This window comes from Helianthus annuus, chromosome 3 (genome assembly GCF_002127325.2).
Source record: "Helianthus annuus cultivar XRQ/B chromosome 3, HanXRQr2.0-SUNRISE, whole genome shotgun sequence".
Lineage (NCBI taxonomy): Eukaryota > Viridiplantae > Streptophyta > Magnoliopsida > Asterales > Asteraceae > Helianthus > Helianthus annuus.
The window spans coordinates 73,983,576-73,999,568 of NC_035435.2; the positions used below are offsets into that span (position 1 = coordinate 73,983,576).

The 15,993-nt window shown below is 37.5% G+C and overlaps 1 long non-coding RNA gene across 1 annotated transcript; it reads left to right on the plus strand.

Moving 5' to 3' along the window:
* Nucleotides 1–15,519: 15,519 nt before the first annotated feature.
* Nucleotides 15,520–15,993, plus strand: LOC110927878. Its single transcript, XR_002585971.2, has 2 exons — nt 15,520–15,643; nt 15,767–15,993. It is a non-coding gene; the product is annotated as an uncharacterized LOC110927878 (long non-coding RNA).

Sequence of the window (15,993 nt, forward strand, 5' to 3'; positions counted from 1 at the left end):
AATATATTATTACTAAAAGGCACGGTGGCATTATTGTAAATAAGGAAAGATTCCTTATTGCCTTTGCCTATAAATAGAACCATTAGGGTTCTCATTTAGAACTTTTGCCATTTTGCATCTTGGAGAGCTAGAAGCTAGAGAGAGAAAGTAGAGAGAGAGAGACGTTTTCAGATATTTCTATAGAATCACAGATTGAGTACGTCTCGTGTGTTAGGTCACGTTCGTGTACGGATTCCGCACGTCACACGTTCGGTTACGCAATCGTTTCAGAGTCCTATAAATAGAACCATTAGGGTTCTCATTTAGAACTTTTGCCATTTTGCATCTTGGAGAGCTAGAAGCTAGAGAGCGAAAGTAGAGAGAGAGAGGCAAAAGGTGATTCGTGTTGCTTGTACGTTTTCAGATATTTCTATAGAATCACAGATTGAGTACGTCTCGTGTGTTCGGTCACGTTCGTGTACAGATTCCGCACGTCACACGTTCGGTTACGCAATCGTTTCGGAGTCAAACCGGTCCTAACAGTCTTGTATCGAGTCTTAGATTGCATTGTATAGATTAGGGCACATTTTACGAGAAAATAGGAAAAATATAGAGCTTAGTAGGCTGATTTCGCTCATAGTGTCTGAGGGATGATTTCGGGCGAAATCACAATGTCTGATTTTGCTCCTATGGTCAGGTGTTATCTGGGGCGAAATTAGAACCCTATATATAAGGTCTCCTGAGCGAAATCATGTAACAGTTGTACGATTTCCATACCGAAGTGCTGCCGGTGTGAAGACTGCTTGTATTCGTGATTTTATCAATACAATCAGTGATTAAAGTGAAGAATCAGCTGTTTCTAGCTTTGTTTCTTGTTTTCCGCACCTGAAACAGAGTAAAACTCCTCTGAACGACTCATTCGGGTCAGATCGCGATCCTACAATTGGTATCAGAGCACAGGAGGAGAAGTTCTGCAGAGATAAGCTGGAATTCATCAAGTTTTCTTACTTCTACACCTTCTTTCTTCACCAGAACGAGTTTTAACGGTCAAAACCTGCTCAAAAATTCATAGACGATAGATAATTGGACATAGACAAATCCCTGAAAGTTTGAGACCTAAATTCACACTAAAATGGACAAAATTGATCCCCGAGTTGATTTCGCTCATATGGATACTTTCTGATTTTGCTTGTGTCAGCGTGATTTCACTCCAGATACAACCTGATTTCGCTCTAGAAGTCCATTACAGTCTGATTTCGCTCGAGTTCACATCAGATTTCGCTCCTGGGAGACAAGGTTTAGGGGTTTCACTCCAAATTGTAGTCTAATTTCGCTCCAGGCTGTCATACAGTCTAATTTTGCTTCAAAAGCTTTGTTCTGATTTCGCTTCTGTGTGCAATCTGGTGATCTCGCTCCAATCTGTACATTGGTGATTTCGCTCCTGAAGATTATCTAGTTAATTTTGCTCTAAAGTGTCCGTGTTTGAGAAACGTAACACGAAATCATCGATAAAGAGTTTTATAACGCGTTTGCAACTCCGTCTGCTCCTACTGTCATTGCTCAGGCCATGAATTTAGAAAATGAGACGGGAACTACCCAAAAGCCCCCGAAACTGATGAGTATTGAAGAATACTACGGGTGGAAAGACAGATTCGAGAACTGGGTTCAGGCAAACCATCTTAGGTCGTGGGAATGTATATTGAAGAAATATGTGTTGCCTCGAACAGATTTGCAGGTTCTCAAAGAGCTATCTGAGTTTACTGATCAAGAACGGATGATGTATAAAGCCGAAAAGATGATGATCAGTCTGCTTCAACAAGCCATCAAAGAAGACATCTTCATACACCTACAGCATGACAAGACTTCAAAGTCGATTTGGGATGCTCTTCGTGTTAAGTTTGAGGGTAGTGAGAATATGATAAAGAGCAAAAAGGCACTGCTCAAGAAAGAGTTTGATCTGTTCAGCACTCTACCGGGAGAAGATACGAAGAAGCTGATTGAACGCTACTGCCACTTAGTGCGATCCATGTCAATGTTCAGTATTACAAAAGATCGTGAAGAGTGGGTAGACAAGCTAGCTGATGCGTTACCGCAAAAAGAGTGGGGAACGTATTTGATGATTCTGAAGAATACGGGTGTTTATGATGGGCTAACGATTTCTCAGTTTATTGAAAAGATCGAGAGTCAGGATTTGGAACAGCAGAAGATCGCTAGGATGAACAGTCCAAGTGGTCAACAGGACGTAAAGATGTACTACAAAGGTAGTGTTCCGGTTCCAGAATCTGAGAGAAGTCCGAAAATCCAGACTGCATTTAGCGCTGGGGATTCAACAGAAAAGGTTGAACAGAGTTCAAACAATAGCAGCAGTGGATTCTCATCATTTTCTAGCGTTAATCCGAAAGAATCAAATACGAGTTTCCATTCTCAGAGCACAAAGACAGGAAATGGTTATGTGATTCAGCGCAACATCGCTCTAAATCTTCCAGAAGGTCAAAGTTTTTCGGAAGAAACTGCTAAAGACCACATGGCTTTCCTTGGTTCTGTGTTACTCTCGTATGAAGGTCTAGTTGCTGGTCGGATCGGGAATCCTATGCTCATAAAGGAGGATTACGATCAGATAGACGCCGAAGAGATGGAATTAATGGATATCAAATGGTGTCTAGCGAGTGTTCTCAGACAAGCTGAAAAATTCAAGCTTATTACTGGAAGAAATGACTTTCTCGATGCACATGTTTCTACTTTAGGTTTTGATAAATCTAAAGTTACTTGTTTTCGATGCAGGGAGAAAGGCCATTTCAAGCGAGAGTGCAAGAACAGGGAAGCTAGTGGAGCTCAAAATTCGTTCGGAAAAGACGACTATTACCGGAAAGCCATTTATCAACAGGTTGGTCAACAGCAAGAACCACAGGTGGCTCATGGTAGGAAGATCGAGGATTCAAAGAGAACGTGTTTGGTAGATTTCAACTGGAACAACTACATATCACCTGAAATCAAAGCGTGTTTAGTCGATCAAGATGATGAAAGGCTACCTGAAGGCTTCAGCTGGGATATGTTTGTTGATGAAAAAGGAGAATTCAAAGCTTTCATCGCTAAGATTGTTAGAGAACCAGACTTGTTTGCCACATGGATGAAGTCTATTGGTGAGACTATGAAGAGTGTGGAGGAAGAGTCTGTTGTATCTGATAAAAGTTCAAAAAGTGTTGATGAAAACTCACAGAGTTCAGATGAGAGTGTACAAAATGATGCAAGATCAGAAAAGGAAGTTGTTTTTGATCAAACACCATCTGATTCTGGTTTATCAGATGCTAGTTCTAAAAAATCTGTACAATTTGATCAATCACCTCCAGATGACAGTAGTGATGATGAGGAGGAAAAACATATTAACATTGCAAAATCTCATCTTTCTCCTGAAAGTTTTCATTTCTATTTTGCAGATCGCTTGGAGAAATTAAAGAAGAAACGAGCTGCTAAAGAACAACAACAGATGAAAATTGAAGATATTGTTTAGAATGGGAAAGTTGAAAGTGTTACTGAGGAGATTGCTGAAGCTGATAAAGTCAGTGAGACAGAGAAAGTGGTGAAGACAATCGAAGTTGAAAAGATTGTTGAAGTCATCAAGCCTTGCGAAAAATGTTTAGAAGCATGCAAGGAATGTGCAACAAAGGATGATATAATTGCTGAGTATGAGAAGAAGAAGGAGCAGTTACTGTTCAATCTCAACTATGTGAAAGAATCTTATGATGTCTTGAACAAAACAGTAACTGGTCTTCAAAAGACAAACTCTGAAAGAGAACAAACACTAACGATGATGAATGCAGTCATGATGACAAAGCAAAAAGCCATCAATTTCTACATCGAGGAGAGTGCAAAGTGGAAGCAAGAGTTGGAAACGGAGAAGATTGAGAATGAGAGAATTAGACGTTTATTGCAAAGTTATTCTAGTTCTGATTATCTCACTGATCGTATTTACCCAACTATTGCAGGTATGGAAGCTTTTCAAGATGACAAGCCAAAGAAGAAGAAAGATAGCGGTAAGAAACCGACTGTTAGCTATAACAAGTGTTCGCCTCCGATCTGGGAAGGTTATTCTCCTAGGAAACCAAACGAGGAGCAACTTGAAAAACAATCAATATAAAATTAAAAACCGACACAACTGATGAATTACAGAAAACATTGATGTCACGCTTACCTCGTCTGACACTGATCATGAGTCTGAATTAATCAAAAAGGTGGTCGATCAGGTGTTGGATACTAATGAGGAGTCCGAGTCAAAGTCTGAGCCTGGAGGGTCAAATTCGTCAGTCAACAGTCCAAAGTCGTCGGTCAAACGGTCTTACAGTAAAGAATTTTTGTTATCAAAAGCAAATTTGGATGATGAAACATTTGAAGTAGCATACACTTTAAATGATTATGACAAATTATACTCTGACAAAGAGTTTCCAATAAGAAGTGTTCGTTTTGATATGATCAAAAATGTTTTCAAAATGATAGAAATTAAGATTTCTGAAATAAAAGATTTAAATCATACTGGAAAACCTAAAAAATACACTTCAAGAATTCAACAACGATTAAACAAGAAAAAGGGTTACAATTCCGGTCCTGGTTTTCAAAAGAAACCAAACCAAAATCATAGCTACAAAAAGAAAGGTATTGGTTTTATTCCACCAGAAAATTATAAAAATGAGAAAAATTCTAAAACAAAAACAGAATTTGTTTCAGGTGGAAGTGCTGAAGAGGAACAGAAGAAACCGTTCTGGAGACAGTCAAATCAAGAGTTTCTTGCTGAAAAGAAGAAGAATGGAACTGGAATGTGCCATCCAAAGGAAACTCGAACCTGTTACAAATGCAATGAAGCTGGTCACATTGCATGGAACTGTCCGGAAAATGCCAAAACAAAACGGGGAGTTTCTAAGAAATTGAAAGAAAAAATTGTAGATGGTGAACCACCAACCGAAAAACTTAAAGTTTTTGAAAACTCAACTTATCAGGTTGGTGAGTGTTCTAAAAAGAATTTTTACAAAAAGAAAGAGAAAGACAACCAAGTGTGGGTTGTTAAAAAGGTTAGTGAGAAAGTCGGCGATGAATCTGGTTCCACAAAGCCAGAAGAGCCACAGGTTGACATAAAAATTTCTGTGAATGATGATGATTTTCTATCACTAAAATTTGAAGAGGTTAAACAAAAGGTGGGTAAAGTGGAAATCTCGAGTCAGTTTTACACTGAGAAAACTAAGTTTGATGTCAAGAAAACATTCAATGGGAATGTTAAGAAAATTTTTGGGAAAATGCTCAATGGGAAAGCAAAGGGGGTTAAAGATTTTTATGCAACTAAAAAGGCAACTTACAACACTACTGCGCAAGAATTGAAAACCATCAAGTCTGAGGAGACTTGGAATGAAGTTTGTTTTCCTTAAAGTCTTAGGACTTTGCCGGAGATCCCAAGTTTATATCGTGGATCAGGAATCGGTATCATTCATGTTTAATGAGTTTGTATGAAATTTTGATAGTATTCAAATTTTTACAGGTAAAGGACTACGCCGGAGCTTCCAGGTGGGTAATTGCGAAGAAGGAATCGGCATTCGAGATGGTAAAATGGTTTATGTAGACGTGACATTCCTACAAGTGGTGTTGTTTGTGTTTTTACAAGTGGTACAGAGGTTGCTTGACTGCAAATGGTAAATCAGGGACATTAAATTGTACTTGATTTACTACACATGATAAAAATAGACAAGATGATGAACCATATCCCCGTACTTAATGAGTGATAAACTTACAAGTGGTAAAAACAAACTCATTTTCTGGAAAATCATTTTGATTAAAACAAACTTAAGTGTTTTGAAATCTAAATGAGAAAATGGTTTGTTGAAAGGGGAAGGTCTGATTGTTTATGCCTAGTGAATGGCGATATGATGCGATTCGATGTTGGTTGTCAAAGTTTCTGTATAGTTTGTTTTACATTTTATGTTTCATGTGGGTCAAGAGCTTAGTTGTTTTCAATTTTCTTTAATGTGTTTGCATTATAGGGGGAGTAGAAAATTTTCAGAAAATCCAAAAACATTAGAAAATTTGAAAAAGGCAAAAACATGATAAATCAAAAATGAGTTTTGTTGTGAAATAGAGGAGATGACAGTACATCAGTGGACTGTCACAACATGCTAAAGAAATGTAAAGATAAAATGTGATAAACAATCTTACTGCGGATGTGTCAGTAGGTTTTTACACAATTAGTAAATTGTGACGAGACATAAACCTAAAAATTTCAAACTTGTTTATTCTGTGGGTAACAACTGCTTGGATATATAGGTAACCCTTGAAGTTTGAAAGGTCCCTTATTCTGAGATACTAGGTCTTTATGCTCAGTGATATCTGGGGTATTATCCTGGGACTTCTGCTGTATGGAAGTGCTGACCTAGTCCCCGGATAATACTTTCCGCAAATGCTTGAAACATAGCATCGCCCTCAGCAAGCTGATGAAACAATAAAATTGATAGTCGCTGCTGTTGAAATCAAAAGATACTCTAAAGGGGACACACCGGAAAGTCGAAGTCGTCATCTCTTTGCGTATACGGAAGTATCGACCTGAGCTCTCATGGCCCTCGCATCTAATCCCTGACAGATATCATCTGTGGTATACTCACCTGTAAGACTGAATATTGGGATCTGGATACGGGAGTATATTCAAGTAGTGGGACACACGGATAAGTTCAAGTGTTTAAAACATTAATATCGTATCTCAGATCGATTGAACTTTATGTGAAAATTTAAGAGGACAAACATACTGACAATCTAGGTGAATTGTTTAGAACTTAAAATGAAATCAAGCTTAACGGTGTTAGTGACATGTCTCAGTAACTGATATGATCCTCTTACGCAAACTCACAAAAATATTGTCTGTAAATATTTCGTTTCTGCATTTACTTTCTTTTAGAAAATCTAAAAAGATTTTGTGTGTGTTTTAGCATAATTTTTGAAAAAGTCAAAAAGATTTTCGACAACTGATGTTGGAAAGCTGATTTTCAAAATTCCGAGTGCTAAACATGATGACCATGTTGTGAAGGGGAGTGTGTTTTGAACTTCAAAAGGTATTTTTAAAATCAACAAGTGGTTCATCAAAGAGAAAGTTGTTTTGAGAGGGAGTCGTTGTTGATGTATACGTTTACACTTAAATTGTTAAATGTGTAAAACTTACTTTGAGGTAGAGTTTATGCAGGTTAAACTGAGCCAGGTTAATTCAACCCTGAGATCTAAGCTGAATAGAGAGCTAGGTTACGATACCTGAGGACTCTGATTGAAGAAAGCCAGGTTTCGGATTCCTATAGACTCTAAAGACAAAGTATGAGCTAGGCTATCGATCGTAAGCAGAACTAGAGCCAAGTTTCGATCTTGGAAATTAAACGCTGTGAATAGAGCGTGAGCCAGGTTTCAATTCTGTGGACAAAGTTAAAGCCAGGCAACAGTCTTGGACTTGTGAAAGCCAGACATCGATCCTGTAGCAGATGTTGCTGAAGAACAAAGAAATGCCAGCACAGTGTTAAAGGGGAGTTTGTTGATGCTTTTAGTGAAAGTGAAGCCCAGAGACTGTTCAAGACTGAAGAAGTGAAGACATGACATTATCAAAGACTCGATGGACGACTCATCAACATCTGAGGGGGAGTCTGTTGGTGCATACATCTGTCGACTTCGTCTTGTATCGAGTCTTAGATTACATTGTATAGATTAGGGCACGTTTTACGAGAAAATAGGAAAAATATAGAGTTTAGTAGGCTGATTTCGCTCATAGTGTCTGAGGGGTGATTTCGGGCGAAATCACAATGTCTGATTTCGCTCCTATGGTCAGGTGTTATCTGGGGTGAAATCAGAACCCTATACATAGGGTCTCCTGAGCGAAATCATGTAACAGTTGTACGATTTCCATACCAAAGTGCTGCCGGTGTGAAGACTGCTTGTATTCATGATTTTATCAATACAATCAGTGATTAAAGTGAAGAATCAGCTGTTTCTAGCTTTGTTTCTTGTTTTCCGCACCTGAAACAGAGTAAAACTCCTCTGAACGACTCATTCGGGTCAGATCGCGATCCTACATTCTTGTTTACTCTTTGTTTAATCCTTGAAGTGTAAGGTTTAGGTTTTGCAGAAAGATTTAAATCTTTTATTTCAGAAATATTAATTTCCGTTAATTTGAAAACCTTTTTGATCATTTCAGTTTTAACACTTCTTATTGGGAATTCCTCGTCAGAATATAATTTGTCTGAATCATTCAAAATATAAGCCAAATTGATTGATTCATCATTCAAATTAGATTTTGATAATAAAAATTCCTTGTTGTAAACCCTCTTAACCGGTGAACTCGGACTCTTCTCAGACGAACTCGAACTATCTGACTTAGACTTCGACTTTGACTCTTCATCCATATCCAACACCTGATCGACAACTCTCTTAACTAACTCAGACTCATGATCAGTGTCAGATGCTGTGAATGTGACATCAATATTGTCTGGTAATTCATCAATGATTTCAGACTTTAACTTGATGTTTAGAGCCTTGTCTACTCGTTCCTCATTTGGTTTTCTGGGAGAATAACTCACAAAGATAGGAGGCGGACATCTGTTATACTTGACACTTTGTGTCTTACCAGTATCCTCTTCTTTTTCTTTCTTCATGAAAGCTTCAAGACCTGCAGCAGTAGGATAAACACGATCAATCAAATAATCACATGTAGTATAACTCAAAAGTAATCGGTTAATCCTTTCACTCTCAATCTTTCCAAGTTCGAGCTCCTTCTTCAGCTTAGCACAATCTTCAATATAGTCATTGATGACACTTTGCTTTGTCATTAAAGTTGCACTCATTTTGTCATTTGCTTTCTCGATTTCTGAATTTGTCCTTTTCAGACTATCAACTGTTCTGTTCAGCACATCGTACGACTCCTTCACATACTTCACATCAGACAGTAAATCTTCTTTCATTCTCTCCAATTCGGCAATCTTCTTGTCTTTTTCTTCACAAACTTGGCAAGATTTTGAACATTTCTCACAAGGCTTAGTGACTTCAATCACCTTTTCAACTTCAACAAGTTTCTCTACCTCAACAATCTTTTCAATTTCTACAATTTTCTCTACTTCAACAACTTTTTCAACTTCGACGATTTTCTCTACCACTTTCTCCACTTCAACAATCTTTTCTGTGACATTCTTAGTAACTGCTTCAACTTTTGTTTCTCCATCTTCTGTCTTTGTCTTTTCATCAGCAAGTAGCTTTGCTGCTTCTAACTCTCTCTTCAAACGAGCAATCTTCTTCTGATTCAGCATCTCAACTTTATCTGCATAGAAAAAATTAAAACTATCAGGATCAATGCTTTTTCTACATTTGTTAAGATACTCTTCTTCATCATCAGTATCAATATCACTTCCTAGATCTGGAAATATTGGAACTCTTTTCTGACAATCTTCATCTTCACCCAAAATTCTGGTAACAAGAGCCACATCAGATCTAGTCCCACTAGGTATATACTTGTCCCAGCTAAAACCCTCTGTAACAAACTCATCATTTTGATTGATTATTCCATAATAAGCTTTCCTATTAGCTTCTTCGATCATTTTCCCATGAGCAGTTTTCTGATCTTTTTGCTGAGGTTGTTGATCAATCTGATGAAAAATTGATTTCTGATAATAATTGCTTTTATCTTGACTCCCAGAAGATTCTTGGTTCTTACACTCCCGTTTAAAATGACCTTTTCCTTTACATCGGAAACAGGTAACCTTTGATTTGTCAAATCCAAGTGGAGATGTAGCCATTCCTCGAAACTCGTCTCTGCCAGTAATCTGTTGAAATTTTTCAGCTCTCCTGCAGGCACTAGCCAAGCACCACTTCACATCCATCAATTCAAGTTCTTCTGCATCGATTTGGTCGTAATCTTCTTTTATGAGCATCGGATTACCAATTCTTCCTGCAATCAAGCTTTCATACGACTGTAAAATGGCTACAAGAGATGCCATGTGTTGCTTAGCCACTTCAGGAGATAGATTTTGAACATTCTGAATAGTTAAAGTAACATTGTACTGCAGATTAGTCGGATTTTGCTTTTGAGAGCTAGGTGTGTTGCTGTTTGGATCAAAGCTTGAGAATGATGAAGTGTATCCACCACTTTGAGTTGTAGTGCTAGCATTTGGATTGCAGAACCATCAGCACTAAATGCAGTACTAGTCTTTGGACTCTGGTTGGGAGTAGCCTAAAACTTGTTTCCTCTGTAGTACAGACTAACATCTTGTTTGGCGTTTGGATTTGTCATGATAGCAGTCTTCTGAATATCTAGTTCCTGTTCTTCAATTTTCTGAATGAACTGAGCTAAGTTCATACTCTCAGTCTTCCTCATGAGTTTCACAATCATCAGATAAGTTCCCCATTTGTGCTGTGGTAAGGCTTCAGCTAACTTATCGACCCACTCATCGTCTTCTTTCTGAATATCCAATCTTCCCATTTCCAAAACCAGATGACAGTATCTATCTATGGTCTGCTTTGTTGTTTCGTGATCAAATGCAGTAAACATGTCAAACGATTTCTTCAATAAGGCCTTTTTGTTTTTGATCATCTCAACACTCCCTCTGAATTTCTGAATTAAAGCCTCCCAGATTGATCTAGCTGTTCCGTTATGTTGAAGTAACAAAAAAAATATCTTCTTTAACAGCTTGCTGAAGAATGCTGATCATCATCTTTTCACTAGTATATTTCAGCTTGTCAGCTTCTGTAAAATCATTAAAACCCTTTTCCAGCCCACGCTCATTCTTTGGTCTCTCATAGTCTTTCAGCAGTGAACACCATGCATCGAATCTGTATGCTTGAACCCAGTTCTCAAATCGGTTTTTCCAACCCTGAAAATCCTCAATGTACATCAGCTTTGGTGGTTTCTGATGAGTACCTGTTTCATTCTCACTATACACTGTTTCAGCGGCAGTCACAGGTGCAACGGGCGTCGTGAATGCATTGTAAAACTCTTCAGCCATGATTCGGTAGCACGTTTTTCACAAACAGACTATTTCGAGCGAAATAACAAGTTTCTAGGAACGAAATCACAGATTTAGCTATGAGCGGAATCACAGAGTTAACTTGGAGCGAAATCAGATGCTTGGTTTGACTGGAGCGAAATCAGACACAAGTTTTGGAGCGAAATCTCAAATTTGTAGCTAGAAGCGAAATCAGACAGAACTTTGGAGCGAAATCAAACAATTGGAGCGAAATCAGACAAACATCTCGAGCGAAATCAGGTACCCTCGAGCGAAATCAGAATATGTCTTTTCGAGCGAAATCACTTCATGAGTCCATTTTTGCTATTTCTAGTCCGAATTTTGCAATGAAACTTTCAAGGGTTTTTCTATGTCCAATTTTAAACAGTCTGTGAAAATTTGGTACGATTTTGACCGTGAAATCTTTCTGAATTGATGAAAGAAGGTGTAGAAGTCAGAAAAATGACGCTGTTTTGGCAAGAACTCCTCGTCCTGAGCTCTGATACCACTTGTAGGATCGTGCGCTGACCCAAACGAGTCAATCTGATGAGCTCTTATCCGTTTCAGATGCGGAAAATAAGAAACGGACTTGAAAAACAGCTTGATATACTTAAATCTGCCTTGTATTGATGATTTCACAATGATTACAGTCAAACGGCACTTCGGCAGCAGTTCGGTACCGGAAACAAGGACGCCGTATCTGATTTCGCTCAGAGACACCTATATATAGGGTCCTGATTTCGCTCATAGAGACATAAAAACCATTTGGAGCGAAATCAGCAACATGCTGATTTCGCTCGAAACCGTTTCTGGCGGAATCAACCTTTGGAGCGAAATCATAACTTTAAAACATTAAACATCATATTTTCTTTTACAACATGCCCTGATCTAACATTCTACGTCTAAGACACGATACAAGACGAAGTCGACAGATGTATGCACTAACACCCACTATCCTGTTTCAAATAATAGAACTCATTTTCCAAGGCCCGGATTTCGCTTCGTGGGCAGAATTCTTTCTTTATAAGATCTTTAAATTCTTCCCACGTCAGTTCCATTGCTACCTCGGCACCTCGGTCCCTCATAATACCATTCCACCAAGTGAGTGCTCTCCTTTGAAAGACACTCGAAGCGAAATCTACCTTTCACTCATTGGGATACTGAACATGGCGGAATGTGCTTTCTATACTTTCAAACCATTGTAAGAGCGCGGTTGCTCCTTCAGACCCAGAAAATTTTAGCGGTTTGGCTGAATTAAAGGTCTTGAAATTACACTGGGCGTTGTTGTTGTATATCTGATGAATCTGGGTTACCACGTTTGGAAGCTCTACAACCATTTACTGAGCGACAAGGGCTGCGACTTCTTCATTGGTTTGAGGTTGTGTATCTTGTCGAGGAGGCATTTTGAAAATGCAGCTATAGAGAAAAACAAAAGTTAGAGTTATCCAATTATTATAAGCTTGTAACATTATTGTTTTGAAACAAGAGTTGTCTTGAAAATAAACTTTTGTAATATTTTTGGATGAGAGAATACAAACCGGGTTAATGGTTTGTATTATAAAATTCTTTACCTGTTAAAAATTTATTGCTTTAAAAAAACGTTTTTTAATTAAAATTTTTAAAATAAAGAAATTTTGTGTTAAAATTTTGAAAATTCTCATCCAAATGGTAAAAATTTGAAATTTAAAAGACAAGGGTAGTATCTTGAAAATAGGATCTTACAGAGTCGTGAAATGAAATGAGATTCATTTCAACTGTATTTGTAACGCCCCAAAACTCGAGTCTAAATATTTTATTTTGACATTTTATTAGGTTGGCATGAGTAAGTAGGATTTATTGTTCAAGTGGGTTATTTCACTAACAACCAAGTTATCTAACTTGGTTTGATAGTGTTGGCTATAGATTGAGAGTGGAAAAACAATGGGGCCAACTATGTTTAATTTACAATCATAAGGGACTAATGTGGGTTAAAAGGGAAGTTGGGATATTATAAGAAAATATCAACACCCACAAACACATATTCGTGTGTGTTCTACGTCGATCAGAAGCTCCCAAAGGAGCCAAACCCTAGCTCAAGCTTATTTGCTCAAATTGAAAGGGGAATTCAACCCAAATCTAATGCATGTACCCGAATTCTTAGTCATCTAGCCCTAAAGATCACTTGGTAAGTTATAATTTTTGATTTGGTGATTTTGATTTGAAGTGGGTTTTGATCAACCCGCGAATTTGTATGAAATTGAGCATGAGAATGTATTAATATCATGATATAAAGCATAGATTACACGTGGTTTAGGTTAATTATATGATTAGAGATGAAAACCCACTTGTGGTAGTGAAGATGATGTTATGGATAATCATGTATGCTTAATTGTTGTGTAAAGTTTACGTATGATATTGTATGTAATGAGTAATTGTTAGTTAATTTGGGTATATTATGAGAATTATATGATTCAAGTGGAATTCGATGATGTTGATATGAACTAGTAAGAATATGCAATGAATGCTTGTACATAATGTTTTGTTAGTAGTACACCCGCCAAGTGTTCGATGAAATGCCTAAGAGAGCAAAATTGTGAAATTATATGAAAGTTGTGAGTAAGTATGTATAGAAGGTGCTTATGGTGTAGCCGTTAGCAAAATAATAAGTTAAGTGTGCTTAAGGTGGAGTCCATATGAGAATTCGGATTTGAATGTATGGTTTGGTAAAATTATGCATTAAGAACTTGTACCTTATGCTTCAATGGTGTGATGCTCGCCATGCAATTGATGCGCTTGATTTATGGTGATTAAGAGTGAATGTGTACGAATGTGAAATGAATAGTTTATTGATAAGTGATAATGTTGGAGTTATGTCGTGTACGTATGTAAGATGATAATTTTGATTGAGTGAATGTTGAACAATGCGGTTGTCGAATGTAGAGTTATGAAAACATAAGTATGTGTATATTGTGTATGTGACTAGGTGATCATGTAGTTGTATGTGTTATACAACATTATGTATGAAATTAATATGGTCTATTATATCAACATAAATGCGTGTTCGAAATTGGAAGTTATATGCTAGAAGGTTGACTTTCTGAAAGTCAACAGAGAATCCATAGCATGGTTAGGCATTTTGACACAAATATAAGAATCGAGAGATCATGGAATATGTGTTAGATCAATTATGTGTTATGTGTGATAACGAATTTAGATTTCAAGGATATTGAAACTATGTGGTTGACCAATCATGTCGTATGCGTGTTAGTGAAAGTCAATTTAGATAAGAGTTGGAAAATGTGTGTTAATATGAATGAGCATGAATACTAACATTATTATGGCATGACGGCATGAAAGAATAGGAACCACACTAGCATGGACCAAGCATGGAAGGCTAACGGGTCAAGATGAGGCAAGCAAGCGGGTATGAACATGGATCCACAAGGTAAGTGATTTCCGTAATCACTTCTTAGTTTTTTTAAGTAATATAATGTTTTAATTAATTAAACATGATGTTGAGATCAAATGTATGATGAAGTCCTTCGTCGTAAATGATGGGAATAAAGTTGACCAAAACGCCCTTGATGGGTATATTGGGCAAACGATCATAAAAGTAGTTTAGAAACAAGCTAATCGATTGGTGTAATGTTTTGGTCAAGTATGAAAGTGAGGAGTATAGGGTTTTGTATGTCGTAGACCTTTTATGCACGAATACCCATAACATGTAACACCCCAAAGATGGTACCTAAATGTGGGATCCTAAAGAATATGTAGTAATATGGTACCTAAATGTGGGATCCTAAAGAATATGTAGTAATATGGTACCTAAATGTGGGATCCTAAAGAATATGTAGTAATATGGTACCTAAATGTGGGATCCTAAAGAATATGTAGTAATATGGTACCTAAATGTGGGATCCTAGAGAATATGTAGTAATATGGTACCTAAATGTGGGATCCTAAAGAATATGTAGTAATATGGAACCTAAATGTGGGATTCTAAGTTAAGAATTTCCTTAATCCGAAGGTAGGATCTTAAGTTAATATGATAGAATGTGAATTTACAAGCATGTAGGAAGAAACGAGAGGTTAAACGGATAAACGGTTCAAAAGTTATGCGCGTTTTAGCGCGTACGAACGACAAAACAACATCAGTTTTGCCAGACGCCTTATTTAGCTGTTTACGGGTGTTTCTGGCTACGGGTAAAGGCAAGGCCCGTCGCCGACGCCTCTAGGGCCGTCGCCGACGGCCTTCCCAAGTCTCAAAAGCTGAAATCTTGTTATATAAGTTGATTTATGTATCGTAGGCTTCAGTTTGTTACCCGTGGACTACGGCGGGTTTTCTAAACATGATTTGATCGATCCTTAGATGTTTATGGGCTATAAATCAAAGTCTAAGTCCCATGTAAATATTGTATGATTATGTAAAGATGTAGGAAAGGTATGTACGTATGTAGTTGTGTATGTATGTATGTGTAAAGACATATATGAGGGTATGCACGTAAGTAAAGTTGTAGGAAAGGCATGTGTGTATGTAGATGTGTATGTATGTAAGTACGTATGCATGCATGAATTGATATGTTCGAATTTTAACGTTACTAATTATGCGTTTGAGGTCGGTATGTAATGCAGGAATGAGTACATCGGATTCTTATGAAATTTAAGCCCAACCCGGAATAAGAGGATGAGTAAGGATAGTTGGATGAACTAAAGCTAAATTGTCAAACGTTATTCAATCCTTAATTATATGAGTTTTAATGTTATATGATGTTTTCGTTGACTAATGGCTAAGATGTATGTGACGCCCACAGGTGATACACGGACTTCTTCTGCTACTTAGGAGGTGAAGCGGACGTAAATCGAGTCAAGAGCAAGGATTGCACGGATAGATCGACCATATAGTTGAAATATGTAACGTCTAGAAATGTGAAATTTTAGTATGAATGTTGTGAATTCTTTTATAGAACGTTTAACATTTTAGCTTTTGGAACCTTCTCGAAAGTAATGTCGTTAATAAGGAAGGAAATTTTTAAAGCTC